This window comes from Perca fluviatilis, chromosome 18 (genome assembly GCF_010015445.1).
Source record: "Perca fluviatilis chromosome 18, GENO_Pfluv_1.0, whole genome shotgun sequence".
Taxonomy (NCBI): Eukaryota; Metazoa; Chordata; class Actinopteri; order Perciformes; family Percidae; genus Perca; species Perca fluviatilis.
Window position 1 is genome coordinate 13741411 of NC_053129.1, and position 20866 is coordinate 13762276.

Below are 20866 nucleotides of genomic sequence, written 5' to 3' on the forward strand. Positions count from 1 at the left end.
ATGTATGTATGTATGTGTATGTATGTATGTATGTATATATATATATATGTATGTGTTTTTACTTATTTAACTGTCTAGTGTGTAATTGTGTGTTGTTCATACTATACAATGATTTATTGTTTGTCTTTGTTGAATAATACAGAAGACAAATAGCTTAAAAAAATAATCGAATATCGAATCGCAATCGCAATATTTGGGGAAAAAATCGCAATTAGATCATTTTCAAAAATCGTTCAGCCCTAATTCCGATTAGATTTTTTTTCTAACCACTTTATAGCACACACAAATATTTATTTTCTATCTTTTCTTTAATAGAACATTTTGCACAGAACATAGAACATTTTTTGAACAGATAATGGATCACTATAAAATAGAACTATATAAATTACTACTGGTGTGGGAAATTCACACACATCTAAAGTGCAATGTTAGAACCATTTCCTTCTTTTCACATCCAATATCCAGGTAAAAAAAATGTGATTTTGGTTTTTGGTGTCGTCCCTCCACGCCCTACTTTTTCCTTGCAGGTGTTACATATTGCAAACTTGTTATCTTCTGCACATACGCTGAAGAAATTCCAAACAGCTGACATGTTGCAGGTTAATTCATGTTAATTCCCTACATGTGCGAGAATAGCGCAGACACGCACTTCACACCGTGAGCGGCCCACACACGGCGGAAAAGTTGAGAGAAAGGAAAAAAAGAGACTGTGTAGTCGCGTCCGTGTGTGCTTGAGTCCTTGAGAACTGTAACTCGTATAACTTATGTTGTCAGTTAATTGTAGCATTGACCGGCACAAAATCGGCATACCATATGTCAGACTGACCTGCCGGTCGCCGGTCATGGCCGAGCACGTGAAAACCGGCCAATTCCGGTCACCGGGCGGTCTATCGGTGCATCTCTAATTTGAATATAATAATTTGAAAAAAATACAGAGGAATACTGATCAGATACAGTTATGGATAAGTGAGTTCTTGTGTACATAGTTGGATAAACAGGGCCTTTTATAGATTTAAGTCAAAAAGGCACACTACAATGAAATATCTAATAAATCAAAGACGGATGTTTCTTCCTTAGAACGTCTATTACATTAAAGCTAAAGCAAAACAGAGTTCAGATGTACTGCACACCAAATTCCCAACTCAGTCAGCTCCAATACTCATTATCCTGGTTAATGACAGAGCCCCGAGTTGGACCGTCTTTACTGCCAATTTGCTGCATCTTTTTTCTTACACAGCACATACACACAAGTATCAGTGCACTCATACATGCATTTATGGGAGTACACGTGCAGAAATTCCCTCACACGTTTGCAAACTCAGGTACACACACACACACACACACACACACACACACACACACACACACACACACACACACACACAAACACACACACACACACACACACACACACACACACACACACACACACACACACACACACACACACACACACACACACACACACACACACACTCTCCCTGATTACGCCAGGCCATCTGCCCGTGTCCCCCGTCACCACCGATGGCTGCTGCGTGTCCAGGCCAGCTCTGGGCGAGCCAGAAATCCCCCAGTGTGATCCAACGGCATATTAATCTCCTCAAATCTCAACCTTTTCAAAAGGGCAGACGCCACGGTAACCTCAGTGCAGTTGTTCTGGGCAACATCATCTCGCTCTCTCAAATACATGATTCCGTCACTTCTGCCTTATATGACATGAAAAGAGAAGGAGGGGCGAGTGCATTTTTCGTTTCTCATCAGATCCTTCTATTTCTCTCTACTTATCTCATGTCTCTGGGTGCTTTCTCTAAAACCCGTTCTCCGTCTCTGTCTGTCATTTCATATCTGTATGAACACAGTGGCCTTTCAGAGCGCACAGTGAGTGGCGCTGCAGCCCGGTCTGGCCCAGGGGAGCGGTTGGAGCGGTATAGATTAATGGCCCGGGAGACAGCCTGGGCAAGTGGAATGAACAAATAGAGAAGCCATTGAAATGACCAAAAAGAAAAAAAGGGGAAAGAGAGGTAATGATAAGGAGAATGAGGCATACACTAAATTGTAGGAGAGGTACCGACTGGGGGAATGTGTTCTGTCACAGTATAGTTTTATATCCCTGTAACATTGACGGAGTGAATTAAATAGGAATGGGTCGATGTGCGTCATTCAACATGGATTTCCGGCCCTCCTCCCACCCAACTGGTTGGATGAAGGTCAGACACTGCCCCTCTATTAGGGATGGAAACTTAATTTAATGCTACCATGGTTAAAATTACAGTGACGTAAAGTGAAAAAACATAAGAGAAGGAGATCCCGAGTGGGCAGGTTAGAGAGAAATGTATTTGGTAGTTATTTGATGTAATGTAATTATGCATAACTAATTATTTGGATTGGCAGTGATGCGTTAGCAGCTACAGATGCTGATGTGACTGACAATCTGTGACAGCAGTCTCATATGGATGGGGTCAAACGTGACCAGCGCTGCAACAGTTCATCGATTAGTCAATGGGCAGAAAATGTATTGATTTTAATAAGCAATTAATCAGAAAAGTAATTTATTAAGCGACATGACTGCTTCTACAGCCATGCTAGCAGCTCTGTGAAGCTGTATTAGCCACAGCGGTGGTTTGAAATAATAGATTAGCATAATATTTACCATGTTCATCATCTTAGTTTAGCGTGTTAGCTTGATAATATTTGCTAATTAGCACTAAACTTAAAGAAGAGTTAAGGCTAGGGCTGGGCGATATGGAGAAAATCAGATATCACGATATTCTTGACCTCGATATCGATATTGCGGAGATATTCTAGGGTTGACAATTGGGGCTTTAACAAAATATCCTCACACTTAGATTTTAGATAAATAATCATCAGTAATGTGGACATACTGTCTAAGTAGGGAAAAGGCAAATAATAGAACAGCTAGAACAGTCTGGTAAGTTCAGAAAAGTACATCACTTTACTGTAATGCAGCCTTTAAAACCAGGAAAAGACACCACTTATGTCATATCACGATATTACGATATCCCAAATCACGATATCGATATATTGCCCAGCCCTAGTTAAGGCTAATAGGAATGTCATTAGTTTAGCCCATATTTGGTCATAAAACACTATTTGCTTTCATCAGTATGCTAACATGCTAACAATGAAAACGCTAACATGCTGAGGTTTAGCAGGCAGAGTCCCTCAAATGTAAAGAGTTGCGGCTATTGCCAGTTTTATAAATGTAACAACTGCACATTCATTATCTTGGGGATTTTGACTGTTGGACAGACCAAGTTTTTTTTTCTTTACATTTTATAGAGTAAATAATCGAGAGAGAAAAAAAAAAAGCACTACAGTATAGATCTGATAATGAAAATAATCATTACCAAACATAAGTTCAATATGTTGTAGAGCACATCAAACACTACATGGCTCTAGAGTATAAATGATATAGGAGGGTGTATGTGTAGTCTTATTTCTGACTTCTTGAGCATATTTAAAAAAAGAATGTGTAGACAATTATTATATTATTATTATTATTATACGCATTATATTAATACGCCACAAACCTGCCTCACCTCCATCTTTTTACTTGTGATTATTTGAATGAATGAATTGTGCTTTTGAGCTACAGTAGATAGCATTGTCTCTCTTATTTTCACACTCCTGTTCTCTGCCTCTCTCCCTCCCTGCCTGCCTTACCCATGCCTCAGCTGTACTCTCACACAATCAGCCACAAGTCCAGGGCCAACATAGATGTGAGAGAGAGAGAGACAGAGAGAGAGAGAGAGAGAGAGAGAGAGAGAGAGAGAGAGAGAGTGTCGTGGGAGTGGTGGAGGTTGTTGGGCAACATCAGAGATAGCGGAAGTGAAGTAAGAGATAAAAGCAGGAGAGAAAGGAGAGGAGAACAAGAGGAGGAAAGGGAATGACAGTGAGAGAAAATGAGAAAGGCGAGGGAGATGAGAAAAGGTGTAACACATTGTTCTTTAATCAATAAGGTGAGAATGTGGACACATGGTATATCACTTTCCTGGCAATAACAGAGAGCAGCCACTATCCCTCTTTTTAATATGTTGCCAGAGTGTCAGAGGGTGAAACACAGCAAAATATAGCGTGGAAGAAGGGTCAGAGAGAAGACAGAAAGTGGGGGAGTCATGGATGTGTGTGTTGGGGGAGCTGTGATGTATAGGCCCGGACAGTTGGGTCTGCACTCCGATAAAAGAGGTGAATCATGATTAGGTTGGGTAAAGTGCACATACTGGCCTATCCATAGAAACACACACACTCAAAACTAACTCTCTCTCTCTCTCTCTCTCTCTCTCTCTCTCTCTCTCTCTCTGTGTGTGCGTCCTTTCTCATGGGCTCTCAATGCATCAAAATCTGCCCCTCCTCAGGACAAGAATCCACTATAATAGAAGAAAAAAAATTCCATTACAGGGGTAAAAACTGTCCCTCTCCTCTTCTGGTCCCCTCATTTCAACCTTTCCACCTTGGAGTCACGAATCTTTCCCCCTGTCACCGTCCAGAGAGCCACCAGATTACACGATGCCCTGACAGGTTGACCTTCACTTAACTATCGGACCGAGGGCCACATCATCCTCCATGTCTTTTATTGACTTGATTCCATTTCGCTCAATCTCATCTTCAGTAGCTGTGTTTGAGGCCGGTCAGCAAATGATGTTACCGTAAACGAGAGCGGCTTCTGAATTGACTTGGGTCCCCTTTAAAGTGGTGCTAAATAAGTAATGGGGCGTCTCATCTGCTTTGGCTAGCCAGTAGCTGGATGGGTTACAGTAAAGGGAGATTAATGGATGGGCAAATGGAGATAAATGTATGAGCTAAATGGAAGTGCCCGACTGGCCTGTGATGAGACCCAGTGACATATAGTGTCAATGCACAAGTGGACAACTGTCAAAGGGTAGGTCAATTCTAGGTAGGGTGCAAGATACAGGTAGACTAAACTCCGTTATCCCACAACACAAAAAAGTAACTCCCTCTTTGGATTAAATATGTCTGAGCTTTAAATTAATAGTCTGCTCTCCATCAAAATAAGAGCTGAGATAATCAGCAGGGCCACACGAAATCTGCGGACGCAAATTTCCAGAAAAACATTTAAACAAATTTAAAAAATAAAACTCAGAATGTTAACACATCTCCACCCAAAGCAGAAAGCAGTCGGCTAAATTTCGCAGATTTTCATTCACCGCAGAGAACTGTAAATATTCCATTTGGTTCCGTTGATTCATTCATTTAATTAAGTAGTTAAATGACAGAAATGACTTGCCAACACTATTTTGACAAAGAAATAATAATTTCAGTCATCTTACAAGCAAGAATACATTCTCTAGTTATATATAATTTGATTTCTGTTGTCATATATGGAAACAAAGTCTACTGTTATTTGGACAAAACAAGCAGTACGAAGACATCACCTTGTGCTGGGTAATTGTATATTTGGGCATGTTTTCTCTTTTCTGACAGTGAAAGAACAAAAGCAGATAACGGATACATTTGCTATATAATACACTAACATTTCGGTTCCACAGCTAATTAGTTTGAACAATTATGCGGTCATGGTGTCATTGTGTCTCTCTGGCTCCACTCTTGCACATGTTAACTCGCTCCAATCTGGCAGATGAGACAAGATTCAGCGCAAAACAAAAAGCACAGTCCAGCTGAACGATGGCAGATGAGGAAAAAGATGGTTCCCTAAAGATGGACACATCGACGTGTACTGTGGTTACACATACACTAGAGCATTTTGTTGTTGTGAAATGAACAAGCAAAACTAGTTCCTTAGCGTCAGTATAATGAATACTGGGCACTTGATTCTCTGCATACCTTTGTTGTTATGAAGCATGTGATCCTTCCACCGCTCCACCTACTGTATATCTTGGCAATGCCAGATCCTGTTTGGTTTTTCAAAAGAGTGTAGTCAGAGGTGGCTCCCACCATTCTGTGATTCTATCTCTGCAATTCTGCAGCCTACAACATTCACACATACTGTATCTTTCAACCATCCCTGCATTTTATACAACACTGGTACTTCAGTCTTCCACATCCTGAGTTTACCTTTGCAAATAGTAAAATTTATTTTAAATAAAAAAAAAAAATAATAATAATAACCTCTGGTGCATGTTTCCTTTTCTCTTATCACATACACTGGTCACATTTGAGACGGCTATGCTCTGGATGGTATGTACCACTGTATGTAATTAATGTAAATACAGGAAGCTTGTTAGTTAAAGCAGTTGATGTGTTGCTCTCTCCCTGACACACCAAGGCTGCTTACATCTCTGCAATCACAAGTCTTCTCTGACAGTGCTGTTGACGGGCACAAACCCTGCGACAATCAATTCCCTCAATTTGATCTTAATAAGCTGACCACAAAGAACTGCACATCACTGCCAATGCAAATGAGGCGTCTCACTCTCCCTCCATCCGCGTCCTTCTTTAAAAGGCATTTGTATGTTGCTCAAACATCACATGACACATTTTAATGATCTGTGTTAAGTCCAAGCATGTGACAAACCTGTGACACATGGCCAAGACTAACCACTTTGCCTTCGATTCATCTGCATCAAATGAGAGACAGCTTATCATCCGATTGGCATCAAAGGAATTGCCATGGACAGCACAGGATTTGTCAATGCTTCCTTGTAAGAAGGCTTTTAACCAGCTGCTTCTCATTAACAATGCAAAAACTGAACTGTTTAAACCATGCTTTTTCATATTCCTACGCTGAAATATGAGCTATGGTATAGCTCTGGTGTAATCCACAATGCCCTTGGGTCCTGTATAAAGAAATGTGCTTAATTCAGATGGGCTCACAGTGAAAACAGGGTTTCTGTATAACACTCCCCTACCAGTTCCTACACTGGGGCTTTGTAAAAACTGAAGATAATGGATGTCTCCACGGGCACATGTTCATAAATAAAACAAGCCGAGCTACTCGCCTGGTATTAACTGCACTTTTCACGTAGAATGGGTTATCGATGCTAATGGAACACGTGCAAAGCAAATAGGGACAGTTCCGCAGCCTTTTGACCTCCGGTGGCAACAAACACAACTGTGCATGTAGAGAACAAATTCAGAAAGAAGCCTGCATCCAGAGAGGAATAAATGTGTGGATAATATTCCCCGTGCTCAGCAATGTCAGTGGAAAAAAAGCTGTGAAATGTAGAATTTGATATGCTGTGAGGGTCAGCCTTAGGTTCATTCGGAGCGGTGGAAAAGCAGATGAGCCAGAAATGGAAGGGAGCGAGTATGTTTGTGTACAGCAGGCAAAATAAAACATGGGGCAATATGAATTCATACACTATGTATGGATGGACTGAGACCTCAGCTATGACAGCAGCTGCAGTAAAAAAACAAACATTAACGCGTAGATTAAATGATACACCCACTGCTCGTGTGGTTGTATACTGTGGAGCTAAATGTTAAGACTGCTGCAAAGCAGATATGTGATTTATGTGAGAGGTCTAAAGGAAAAATGTTAAGGAAACAAAAGAGGGATGAGACAGAGGGGGGAAAAAAGTGGCGAGGGGGGAGCTTCAGAGCAGAGCAATAATTTACAGGTATTGTAAAAGCAGGGCTGGCGGGGACATCAGTAAAACAAAAATGCCAAACCGCTCTCTGGAGGGAGTGAGGTTTTATACATTTCTACAGACATTTTTCATCAGAGGAGAGTGGAACACTTCCTCAAGTAGTCCCTCCAGAACATTCAAGTAGGGCAAAGTGCTTTCTTTGGAGCCATTTTTTAATTGCCCTGTAAAGTTGAATTCAAAAGATGACAACGAGTGCTGATGGAAATATCTGGATTGTGAAGACATTCAATCTTCCGAATGTGTTCGTATGCACAGTTCAGTGTTTAATCTGTAATGATGATCTCTTAATTGTAAAAGACATTTTTCCTTTTTTTTTTTTTTTTTTTATTCTTCCATTGATGCTGCAGACATTGGTTCACCATGTCCACCCCTCTACACCTCGCTCCCTCTGAAGGGTTAGGGGGCTGCCATTTCATGGGCTCCCTCGGGCCCCTTCATTTTGATAAAGGTTGCATACCTCCGGGCATTTTTCGAGAACATTTTCCACTCTCTCCTGACACTTCCACCTTGCAACCTCTGTCCCCCTCTCAGCACGCCCTTTCCCTCTGGCAGAGTGCAGTTTAACGACCGTGACACAGCGTGCCGGCTGGATAATCCCACCGAGACCAAAGCGCCATTAGGAAAAGGAGGCCCCTAAAATGCCAAACCGTATTACCGACCCTTCCTCCAATACTGGCTTCCCTCACTGTCTCTTTCTTACAGAGGGCACCTGGTACCGCATCTCTTCATTAATGCATGGATGCGGGGGGAGGGGGGGGCGGCGTCGCACACACAACTTGTCATTCCCTCACACAGCCACTTATCTATGGTGAAAAGCATGACTACATTGCGGGTGCCCTCTGACAATGGGGGCCAGGGAGGAAGGGAAGTAGGTGTGTGTGTGTGTGTGTGTGTGTGTGTGTGTGTGTGTGTGTGTGTGTGTGTGTGTGTGTGTGTGTGTGTGTGTGTGTGTGTGTGTGTGTTCAAAGCAACAGTCTAGTTCAGCGCTAAAGGTAATGAAGCTACCTAGAGACACTGTCAGCCTGCAAGGTTAATGGAACACCTGTATGCACACTGAGTGATAAGCGGCATGATATGAGGTAGTCAATGGAAGTCAATGGGTGGGTTTTTGCAAACTCATGTGGCTTGTGCATGTGACTGTGCATGTGTACATTATTCACTAGAAGTGCTGTGAGCCTTGCGACGCCGCAGCTCAAATGGAAAAGGAAAAAAGAGATGCCACCGAGCGCCGCCACCGCTCATATCTGTCAGCATCACAGAAGAGGAAGATTCCCTTCTACCTCCAACACATGAGCGTATTTTCAGGGATGGGGGGGGGGGTGTGAGTTTGAGTGTGTGAATATTTTAGCAGACCCTAAAGGTGAGACGAACCAGAGAGGTACCAAAACTGTGAAAAGAATTAGGTGAACTTGTCGGAAGGAAAAAATAAAAACATTAACTTTCTGTGTAGCAGATTTAATTTCTTTGAAATCAATGGCTTTTTAGAGGCATATTTCTGTAATTCCTGCACCGATCTCTAAACAAATATTCAAATCTGATCAAACAAGCCATTATGCTGACAGCTTTCAATTCCGTTCAGTGACAGAAGCGTCTGCGGGCAACCTTTGAGGAGGAGAAAGCAGGCAGCAAAATTATGCAAATGTCTGTCAGTTTAACGAATCAGAGGCAGAGAATTAGCAGCCTGTTAGTCTCTCTTAGACCCGCAAATGCTGCTAATATAGATGAAGGGCTGGAGCCTGATTTCATTATCGCGGCTCTGAAAAAGAGAGGAAGGGGGAAGAGAAAGAGGGAGAGAGGGAAGGAGAGAGAAATGAGAGCTCGGGAGATGGAGACAAATGTATGTGAAAACACAAGGCCTCTATTCAGAGCCCTATCAACTCCAAATATCAAATTAGCCAAATGAACGGTACAAGATAAAGGACAGCAGAGGGAGGAGAGCCAGCGCGGCAGACGGGCAAATAAAAAAAGGAGCAAAGAGGGAGGGAGGGAGAGAGAGAGAGAGAGAGAGAGAGAGAGAGAGAGAGAGAGAGAGAGAGAGAGAGAGAAGCTGCGAAGGCGTGTTAAGAATGGAAGGGATCGGAGAGTATTTCAATAATCAATAGAGCGTGAAGAGAAGAGAGGGTGAGACACGGAGAAAGGGAGAAAGAGGAGCAGGATATCACAGTTCATTAGTCATAGCTGGTGACAACTAGAGACTGTAGCAAGAAGATTGTCACTGGGTCTTAATCAGATGAGAAACGATGGAATGCCAGTCGTTAATTCCAACAGCATTATAGTGTCTATTGTCTGCTTCTGAAGGGGCTTATCGCAATCGCTCTACCTCCGACTGCTGCTGCTGCTCCTCCTGCTGCTGCTATATCAGCAAACAAGCTGCCAGCCTACTCACCAGGGAAACTCTAAAGAGCTGGGGAGAAACTAAAGTCTCCCTTACTGCAAACTCTCACTCTCTCATACTCTTTTTCTCGCCTGTCTCCCAGTGCTCTCTCTATCCACACGCGCACATGAAGCGAAAAACATGTAATGCTACAGTAGCCCTTGGTGCTGCAAGGAAGAGTCTCTGAGGCAGGTGATGGGTGCATCTTACTTTGTGTCGCTGTACAGGGGTGGGGGGTGGGGGGGGGGTCAGAGGGAGGGAAAAGTAACACTTTTCATCGTCATTTTTAACACGTGATCTCTGTTCCTCCTCGTCAGGTCTGCAGCTTACTATTATTATACTCAAGGAGAATCCAGAAATAGGACTAGTACACATCTGCCCTCCAATATCCCCGTCATACAGGAGACTCTCCTACGACTGGATTTACTGAGTGGGCTTTTTGAATTCCGGTTTTTCATTTTTCTAAATAAATATGTGAATCACTTAATCATTAAGTCTAAGAAACGACAGAAAAAAGTGTTGGCGTATCATCTAGAATAGAGACCTTTTTATGCTGCTGCAGTGTTTACTGATGTGTGCATGCTGCAAATACGGGAACTGATTTTAATCTTTTTAACTTCATTTTTGTTATTTCAGTGGGTTTTATTTTCCATCTTATGTTATGCATTCTATATGCTCTTATTTGTATCATATGTTTCATTCATTATGGCATTCTATCCTCGTTTTTATGTTCATTCTGTCTTTTTTCCCTTATTGTAAAGCATTTTGTACTGCTTTTCTTGTGTGTAATGTGCCATATAAATACACATTACATGTCATTTAGCGGATGCTTTTATCCAAAGCAACTTTACTGCTATACTGTATATCAGAGTTCACACGCTTCTGGAGCAACTAGGGGTTAAGTGTCTTGCTCAGGGACACATTGGTTGATGTATCACAGTGGGAATTGAACCCAGATCTCCCACACCAAAGGCATGCGTCTGTACTGCGCCATCACCACCACAAAGTTTATTATTATTCAAAGTGGGAGAGCAGCCAGGAAACCTTGGACATAGGCAGAAAATGCTGAAATTTGGCCTGAAGTGAAAGATTTAGCTTGTTAATGATATACCTTTGATGATGTGTGATGATGTGTGATTATGTGTATGTAGCTGTATCCAGTTAGCAACAATCACAAAAGAGTGCCTCAAGATGGTGGCTTCAAATTGCTCGTTTTGTCCAAATCCAATCCAAAATTGATGAATCTTTGTCGATTCAATTTCTATCGATCGATCATTTCACCACTAATGTGGTGGTTTGTGTTTGGCACACAGTGTTGGTTATGATTTTTTAAGGCTTCCGACATATGAAATCATTTTGCAGGTTGTTTCGACAAATACAATACCAATACAGACCAATCTGTAACATGGTTGCTTTGGAAACATACATTAAGGACAGATGTTTTCTATTATTGACAAATGCTGCTTACGGACACGCACAGTGTGTTTGTAGTTGAGATTAAGCTCAGAGTGTTTTGATGCGTTTGCATAAGCTCATTTTCCCTATGGACACCTCCTTGCCCTCAAGTGTATGCACATGAATATTGGAAAAAAAAATATTATCCGAGAGAGCTGTGAGAGACAGAGAGTCTGAGAATGTGTGACTCTTCGGGCCAATAATGCAATTCCGTGCTCGTCTGTGTACGACTTTGTTTGCATCTACAAAACTCGGCGCAATTGTGGCTGTGATTCTGAGTATGTACTTTTGCTGCTTGTGTGAGCATGTGTGAAACGCTGCGATATAGTGGGACTGCTTGTGACAGTGTGTGTGTGTGTGTGTGTGTGCGCAGAGAAAAGTTTGTCATTGAGATAGAGAGAACTTCTGCTTCAGTTATTTTGTCAACAGTGCTGGTGTTTCACTTGACTGAAAAGACCAGTCAGGAGGGACCAAAGTACCTCCTCCCTGATGGCACACTTTTCATACTGCACTCTGACTGACCTCACCAGAGAGACACACACACACACACACACACACACACACACACACACACACACACACACACACACACACACACACACACACACACACACACACACACACACACACACACACACACACACACACACACACACACACACAACAGCACATTGCAATGTATGAACGCATGTGTGCACATGGAAGCACATACATGCAGAACACACACACGGTGCTGTATCTAAAGCTGCTGCAGCTACTGTATCCACTGAAGTAGGTTTAATCGGGTCGGATTCACAGTGAGCATTAGTGTTAAACAAGCCAAAATAAATGGCCACAGCTGTGGATCCCTGTGCTTGCGTGTGTTGGTAGTGTGTCTATGTGGTGGCGTGACTTTGTGTGGTCTTCTGTAGGTTTATTCATCCTTCATCCCAGTATAAAACCAGTACTCAATTTAGTCTCTCTTCTCTTATTCGGCAGCCTCCCTCCCTTTTGTCCTCTTCAGTCCTAATTTTCACCCTCATTCTTTCCCTCATCTTTATCGATCATACAAAAAAAAAAAAAAATATGAATGTATGTCTCAGCAATTATTCCGTACAAGGGCTTTGGAGTTCAAGGTAAGACTGTTCACTCAGCATTGGGAAAGAAATCCGGATTTTCATTTCATTTGTGGTCTGTACATGGCAGCATACTTTAAGATTATTTTTGGGGGGCTTTTCCCTTTATTAGTTAGTGACAGTGGATAGACAGAAAAGTTGGGAGAGAGATGGGGGGAGGACACGCAGCAAAGGGCCGCAGGTCGGATTCAAACCCGGGCCGCTGCAAAGGACTCAGCCTACATGGGGCGCACGCTCTTACTGGGTGAGCTAGAGGTCGCCCCGGCAGCATACTTTTTATTTCAAAATGCTATGCAAATGTTTTAGAAAATGTATTTTCCTGATGTTCAATGACTGGGCTTGAAATGGTTCTCAGTCGACAGAGACTTTGAACTTGGCTGGGGCCTTGAAAAGTGGACCAGGCTACAGGTGCAAACAGGATTCTGATGGCTGCTGCTTAATGCAATATGTAGTGTGGTCCACACCAACGTGTTAAAGCAATCTGTTCCACAGTTGGGAAGTAGAATATTTAAAGAGCTTATTTGTTATATTATAAAACAACTCCCTAGAAACCTGTTAAACATTTTTAATAGTTTTCCTATTTTTTTAACATTAAAATGAACCATTCCCTAAGCAAGGCCCCATGACTTAGTATTGCTACAGCTCACTTATTTTAACACGGAAACCCTGTACTGTAATAAGGTGCTTTACTGCAAATATGAACTTGATGTCTACATGCGTGATATGCTAAAAGACTGAGGCTAAAGTCAGCATCCTCACCAGCTGATTGTTAGAGCTGTAGCAATTCCAGATTTTGCTGTACACTCAATTGTCTCAGAGATAATTGCGATTTACAATATTATTGTCTCTCAGTCACATTTAAAAATATGCATTTATGTATTACTTTTTTAAACAAATTAAAGTTTTGAATGAATTCCAGGATACCCCTTTTGGTTAGGTCACTGTTATGTGAACCAGATAATGTAGTAACACAGATACACAGCCTATGAAGTAAACCAGCTGTACCCCCCATTACAAATTAGAAAAAGCGTTTTAGGAACAAAAAAATGTGTTTGCCGAACACAACGCTACCTACAAATAACACGTTTGGCTGGAGTATAAACCTCAAATCAAACAATAAGCAGGACAGAGTAGCTAATGTTACACTACTGCTCCTGGCAGGCTAACTGCAGCAATCACACCCAAACATAAGAATAATAATAAATAATAATAGATTCAGCACTTAGAACAAGGGGAGGAAATGATACAAACAGGAAGATATGTTAGACAAATCCATCGGCATCAGCAGCTTTGAAATTGGTTTTATCTCCAAAATGACTAATGCATTTGGATGAGAGGGCCTGAACAATCAGGAATACGTGTTCAATTTATTAATATGTGTGCCAAACAAACTTCAAAAACAAGGGAGAGATTGAATTGGCAAGATTTTCCCCGAGAGCAAAATGCAATTACCAAAGCTGTGTGTGACAAAATAAATAAATAAGGAAGTTAAAAGAGCGTATGCTTGACATAATGAATAATTTCCTCCCTGGGTCATGGCATCAACTTACTGTCTCTTCGCTGGACTTCACTTAATACAGAAATGGCTCCATTCTGTCCAGATACAACTCATGGCCACAGTGGAAAAGGTCATCCTCAATGCCACTGTGGAGTCTAATTACCATGTATTAAATGACTCGACTTCTCTTCATTTGCATCCACCTCTGTTCGTCTTCTGTCACTCTTTACTCTTTACTATTTTTGGAGGGCAAATATCACATTTTGCAATGCATGTGTGGCTCTCCAATGGAAGCTCATGAGACAATTTGTCACCATGGCTTTACAATGCAGATGTTCGATTCTGATACAGGAGCTCAGTGCTTTCTATTTTTTTTTTTTTTTTTACGAGTCCATAAAGCATCCATCAAGTACAGCAAATACTATTTGGAGTGGTGTTTATGTTTTGCTGGCTCTCTGTGAGATTAATGGTGATCAAATGCAGCACAAAATCAAAGCTGCACTAAAAACGTCAGTGTGATGCAACCAAAAACCATCTCATATGGATTCAGCTTTAACCTCAGCTTAACTTCTTACCAACGATTCCTGCATTGGGGTTAAAAAGGACCAACCTAAATTTTACCCTTCAGGTGTAGTAAGGACATATCAACATCTAAACTAGTTTCCTTTATCGGAGTCAGCTCTGTATGAATTGGAGGTGTTAGTCAAAATAATAACAATCCTCATAATAGCTCTGTCACCTTGTCACGATATTTTAATGGATACCTTGGCATCACTTATGTTGCACTGCCAATCCAACCCCAAGTACCTGCAATGCAAGCAAGTACAACAATATGGTGAAGGCTATTGAGATTGACTGAAAGCCCATTGTTAAAAAGATAAAAGACCTGTTTGGAGTTGATCAGCAAATAGATCAATCTGAAATGCGATTGATCTATTTGGTTAATATCGCGTTTGCTACTTCACTGAAGTGAAGTAGCAAATGCAGGCCGTGGACAAAGCAACCTGCGTCAGCACAATCAGCTACTAAAACCATTAGTTTATTCAACCAATTATGTCCAAACTGCTGAGACAGGTTGAAACATGGCGAGGGGTGGAGCCGTAGGGGACGAGGTGGAGGTTGAGGGGGTTAGATAGTATAATAAAGTGCACATTCACACAGCACATCACACAGCCAAGAGCCATCTTCAGGGCAATAATGCAATAATGAGGAAATTCAATCAGCAGTGCAGGCAGTGTCTGGACTACATGACTGTTACTCGTATGATATGGTAGGGGAGCCTTTTAGTGCCGCTGTTTGCCTATCTATTACTGTAAATGACAATACAGAATTTAGGTTGTCCAGTCTGTATAAGAAATCAAAACCAAGCCCAGAATTACAGTAAATATGAATTTAAAATGATTGACTACTGCACTGCACAACACAACGCTCTACTGAGGCTACTTTAGCGCTCCAGTGTCTCTTATTGTGCAGAGAGCTGAATATGAGCTTTGAGTGAGGAAAACTCTGAGGCTGGCACTGACACCAGATCAGCGAAGTGGAAATGAGAAGGGCTCCCTTTAAAATCCCAGAATCACTGTGACCAAATGAAAATGCACACACTGTTCTACATTGTTACTTGTCGCACGGAAGCAATAAGTGGGAGAGTTTCACAATAGGCAAGACTAATACCTGCTGATATACCTGCGTTCCATGGGGCCTTCAGTGTGGAAATCCTCCCGTAAAAGAGCCTCTACAATTCCAAATGACTGCAGTATGAGCAGTTAGTGGAGCATATTGGATTTAATCAACCATAGAGCAAAAGGTGTGGGTGTAACGCTGATAATTCGGCATTTGAATAAGAGCGAGAAAGACGTACAAGTTTAAGCTCTCGTAGCCTGGTGTTTTGTTTTAATGATGTTCATTCTCTGTTAGGAGACCCTGATGTTCTAAGGTTTTTTCTTTCATAATCAAAGAAGATAATCCTGAGGTAGTGCGGACCGGACTGGAAAAATGTACAGCGGGTGTTAGGCTCCACTCACAGGCTGGATACCCTCAGGCTATTGAACCTTCTTTTTTTTTTGTTCTTACCTCTGGCTTCTCATGGTCGTTTCTCTAAATGACAGTGAAATATTATCGTGGGCCCAGGGATTGACGTTACCTCTGAATACTGAACCCTATCAGCTTTTTGCAGTTATAACCTGGCTCTCCAGAGTATTTCTGGGAAACACTCATTTCCCTTGGCTGAGTCAAAGCCCCACAACATACTGACATTTAAAAAAGCTGCAGATCTTAGCGATGCTTTGCACGCTCATTATTTTTCCTCCACAAATTACACGCGTAAGCACAAAATGTTAGTACTAGAAAATGCTGCCATTTTTCTTCCTTGTCTGTTGAGCCTCAAAGGTGTTCTTGTGTTAATTAAAATGGTCGCCGTGGCTGCTCTGTGGCTGGAAAGCAACTATTGTGGCCACAGAGATTGCAAATGAAGAAAGGGGAATTTTTTCTTGTGTACCACATAAGAAACAACAAGACGGTCAGATGAAATGTGGTTGGCAGTGTCCATTATTTTTGTTAAGGCTTATGGATATCTCAGGAGATGAAGGAAATAAGGCTCAAGGGAGCAGCAGAAGGGAAAAAAACTCCATCACATATCAAGAGGTGCAAACACTGACTCTTTCTCTCTCTCTCGCACACACTGAAGTACACAAGCTGTACACGGGCGCAGATACACACAGGATTTTCAATTTGCAATCAGACCCAGCGTGGTGAACTATCCATGTTCGCCTCCACTGTCCCTTGTATTTGGCATCAAAGTTTCATGCCGCTATAAAAGCCAAATTCTCTATGACATAGTGGAGATTGCTCTGTCGAAAATGCAATCAGCCAAAGCCGCCTCAAGTGCTGATGAATTACTGTGGCTTAGGATAAGACAATGACGTGTCAGTTTTGCACCGATTGGCTCCGTCGAGGGACAAGCACATAGGGGACCTGAAGAAGTTACAACGCAGCCCCGCATCCTCCAGATCTGAATGGATCAACATTTTTGAATGTCAAGTTGGCTGTGCAGTATGACTCATGAGAAAACAAACTGAAGTCATTATATCAATACAGATATAATTTAATCTTCCGGTTACATCCATATTGAGGAATGTTATTTGTTCATAAAAAAAAAAAAACATTACAGTTGTATAACCACTACTGCTGCCACTAAGGTAGAAGTACTCTCATGTTGATTGTGATGATGTGATTTTATCTTAAGGACAATGTCTTGTCTATTTCTTCACTTTCCTTACTTCTGCATACTGTCATTTCCTTAGAGTACTGTGCTATCCCCCTTTGTCTTAGTCGTTTTCCAAAAAAAACTCTGGAAAAACACAGGCTCTTAAAATATATTTCTAGTGAGAACGATAATCACAGTTTGAACTTGCAGTATATAACTATTTTTTTTTATTTTACAGAAACTAGTGAATGAAAGCTTCCTTTGATTCGTCTGTTGCCTTGATGGGTTGTGCATGATGGCAGACAGGTCGTGAAGTCTTATACACAGTAATTCATGCAGATTGATGCAGGTCCAACATTTCGTTCAAATTGTGAAGTGTTACAATAATGGATGCTACTTTTCAAAACATGATGCTCACTTTTGATCCATGCTGACGTGAGAGGGAGTTCATCTGCTTGAGTTACTAAGTGCTTATGAAAACGCTCTACTTGTGGTGCAGGTATGTAGAAGCTGTGCTGGTTACAATTAAAGGGATGAAAATGAGAAAACCTAATAGATCAGGCTTAAACTGTCTGTGCAGTTAAAGTGACAAATGTTAAAATATTTAACGAAAATATATCCAATTTAAAATAAGCTACTGCCACACGCCTTTGCTATCCAAGTGAGAGCACTCAATCCATGCTTTTTTGTTTACGAATCAAAACTTTGATTTGGCTATAATGCCATTAACTGACTGACCCCATCCTACGCATAACTTCCCTATCCACTTACTTCCTCTCATCCATTTTTATTTACCCATTCCCTTTCCCTCTCTCATCCCTGGTTTCCTCAGTCACCTAAAAAACGCTGCTGCAGGCAAAGGTAATTGAAAAGTGTGTAGTTGCCTACAAAAAATGCAGCTCTGAGACAGAGTAGCAAAAGGTCCACATAAAAATATGGCACGTTAACTGTCACAGAGTCAGCCGAGTCAGCCCAAAGCATTAAACACTTGTCCCACAGCTGCATCAACTGCGATTACTGTTTACTCTCTGCAAATGCTCTGTCAATACTGGTCATGGATTTTACTGGAGCAAGCTTTCTAAAGATAGAATAGCTCTTTTAAAATAAAAAAAATAAAAACATAACAGGAAATTTCCCTTCCACATTGATGTATTACACATGATATATTTTCCTGAGCACTCTGTTCAGTTGTTTTCATTTTGCAACTTATTAAAAAGGTCCCATGGCATGAAAATTTCACTTTTTGAGTTTTTTTTAACATTAACATGAGTTCCCCCAGCCTGTCTATGGTCCCCCAGTGGCTAGAAATGGCGATAGGTGTAAACCGAGCCCTGGGTATACTGCTCTGCCTTTGAGAAAATGAAAGCTCAGATGGGCCGATCTGGAATCTTCTCCTTATGAGGTCATAAGGAGAAAGGTTACCTCCCCTTTCTCTGCTTTGCCCGCCCAGAGAATTTGGCTCGCCCATGAGAAAGAGAGAGACATCATGGCTTGCAAACTGCAAACAAGCAAAGTGGCAGTTGGTCAAGGCTAGTGCCCTTTATATAGAGTGTGGCCGACTAGGGAATCGTATGTTCTGAGCTATCACGTTATGCGATTGGTTCCAAGGTGGTCACGTGTTTCGTGGACTCCATGTTTGATACCAACATTCATCTGATTCCCATTGACATAGTGCAGAATAGTGGAAAAATGTAATAAATTATTTAAAAAATGACATAAATTACTGAAAAAATGCCCAACTGTTGCGCGTTTGGCTGCAATGAAAGACAGAGAAGCGTCCCCCCGTGATCCAAAAAAGGGGAAAAGTATGGGAGCTGTTAATTATTGAGTGAGGTCTCATCTCTTCGATATGATAACAAATTACATAGGACAAATATAGTAATACCATCGTTAATGTGTAACATGCTGTCAAAAAAGTTCAAACGCTGCTCTAGAAATGAATGAAGTTTGAAGTTAGTCTTATGCTAGTGTTAGCTTTTTCGCTAGCACTCCATGTACCTAAATGCTTGTGATCTTTCAATAGTCATATGGCTTTTGGTCTCGACCCAGTCCAGGTTATGTTCATAATAATATTGGAGGGAAAGTGAAACACAGCTTGGATGGGGGTGTTGTTCGGCTTTTCACAAGTTTAGACAGCTAGCTAATGCTACACAGACGTTTGCTAACGTTAGCGCAACAGTGTTAGCCTAGCCTGCTAGGTAAATATTGTTTCCTATATCTGCGTCCACGTTGTCAGCATAAGACCTGTGGCGTTAGTGCTCCTTTTGTACCATAATTTGAATGAAATATTGAGCTTCACTCATCTGAGATGGGTGGATTTCGGTTACATTACACACAAAGCTAGCTATAGTTAGCCTGTATGCTAGCGGACATTAGAAAGGTAAACACTGCTCAGAGACTTATTAGGTGACGTGGTCACTCACTACAATGGGCATTTTTTTGAGGCCCATTTACGATATAAAAGGTAAATATACACTGGAATGTTTCCGTAAGGGCCTTTTACATATTGACAAATGTTGATAACATGTATATGCCTGAAAGCTACAGACACAGAAATGGCACATACTAAGGAAAGCTCAAAAAAGAGATGATTTGCTGAAAGTTTTATCAGTGATTGAGGTACAAATGCTTAACCTGAATGTGAAGTTACAATCTCAAAGATCTCTGTTTTGGCCCCTATGGTGATAAGCAGTAGTTGCAGGTGGGATTTTCAACATCACTTCCGATAGCAGAGACCGGAAGTGCCATCGTCCGTCCATGGGGCCGTCAGCCTTCATTTTGGCCGATTTGACATGTTTCACACACATTTGACGTCGGCGAGGCGAGCACTGCCGGCAGTCGGACTCAAATGACCCATCTGATTGGTAGAGTGCTAACCCGGAAACGGGGAGCGGAATGAACGTGACTAGAGTCTCTCAAAATCTGACAAAAATCTTTTAAACTGACCTTTGTTGATCTGAAATGAAGACAGATTCAGCAACTGCACGGCCTATTTCTCGCTTAAAATGTTTTCAGAAACACGTTTCAGTGAACCATTTTAGTACAACATGAGATTGTATTCTGAACAAGCCGCCATGAAAGTCTGCCATTGAATTTCCGGAGAAACCAGACCCACGTGACGCATTCGTCCAATCAGCTGCCGGTTTTCATTTTTGGACGACAATACAGATTAGCGCCGCCTGCTGTTATGGAGACGTATTGCGTCTTATTGCTTTGGTGTGTCCCGAGGCAATTTCTTTTTTACCAACTCGGGGGAGACTGATCAGTCCAACTGCCTTTTCTGCCGAGGGTCAGCCGTCTGGTCGGTGTGTCTGGGCCTTAACACACAAGTGAGTTGAAGATCAAGTCTGTCGTGTTAGCTCCGCCTACGTTCTCTGGCGGTTGATGGAAAACACATCAATAACTGTGCGCCGCTTGTGAATTTTCCTGGGAATGTCGCCTCGGACACACACTTTGGAATACTGCAAATGCAAGGGCTTTTAACAGTGAGCCATAGGCTCAATCACCTTTGTGCTACCTCATTCGGTGATAGACAGTAGGGGTGGTACGGTTCACAAAACCCACGGTTCGGTTTGTATCACGGTTTTAGGGTCACGGTTTTCGGTTCTGTACGGTTCTTGTTATTTTTTCTTT

The 20866-nt window shown here is 41.7% G+C and overlaps 1 protein-coding gene across 3 annotated transcripts in view; it reads right to left on the bottom strand.

Moving 5' to 3' along the window:
- The window catches only part of LOC120546185 (kelch-like protein 29), a 222850-nt gene that overhangs the window by 162100 nt on the left and 39884 nt on the right, over window positions 1-20866 (bottom strand). The window lies entirely within an intron of this gene.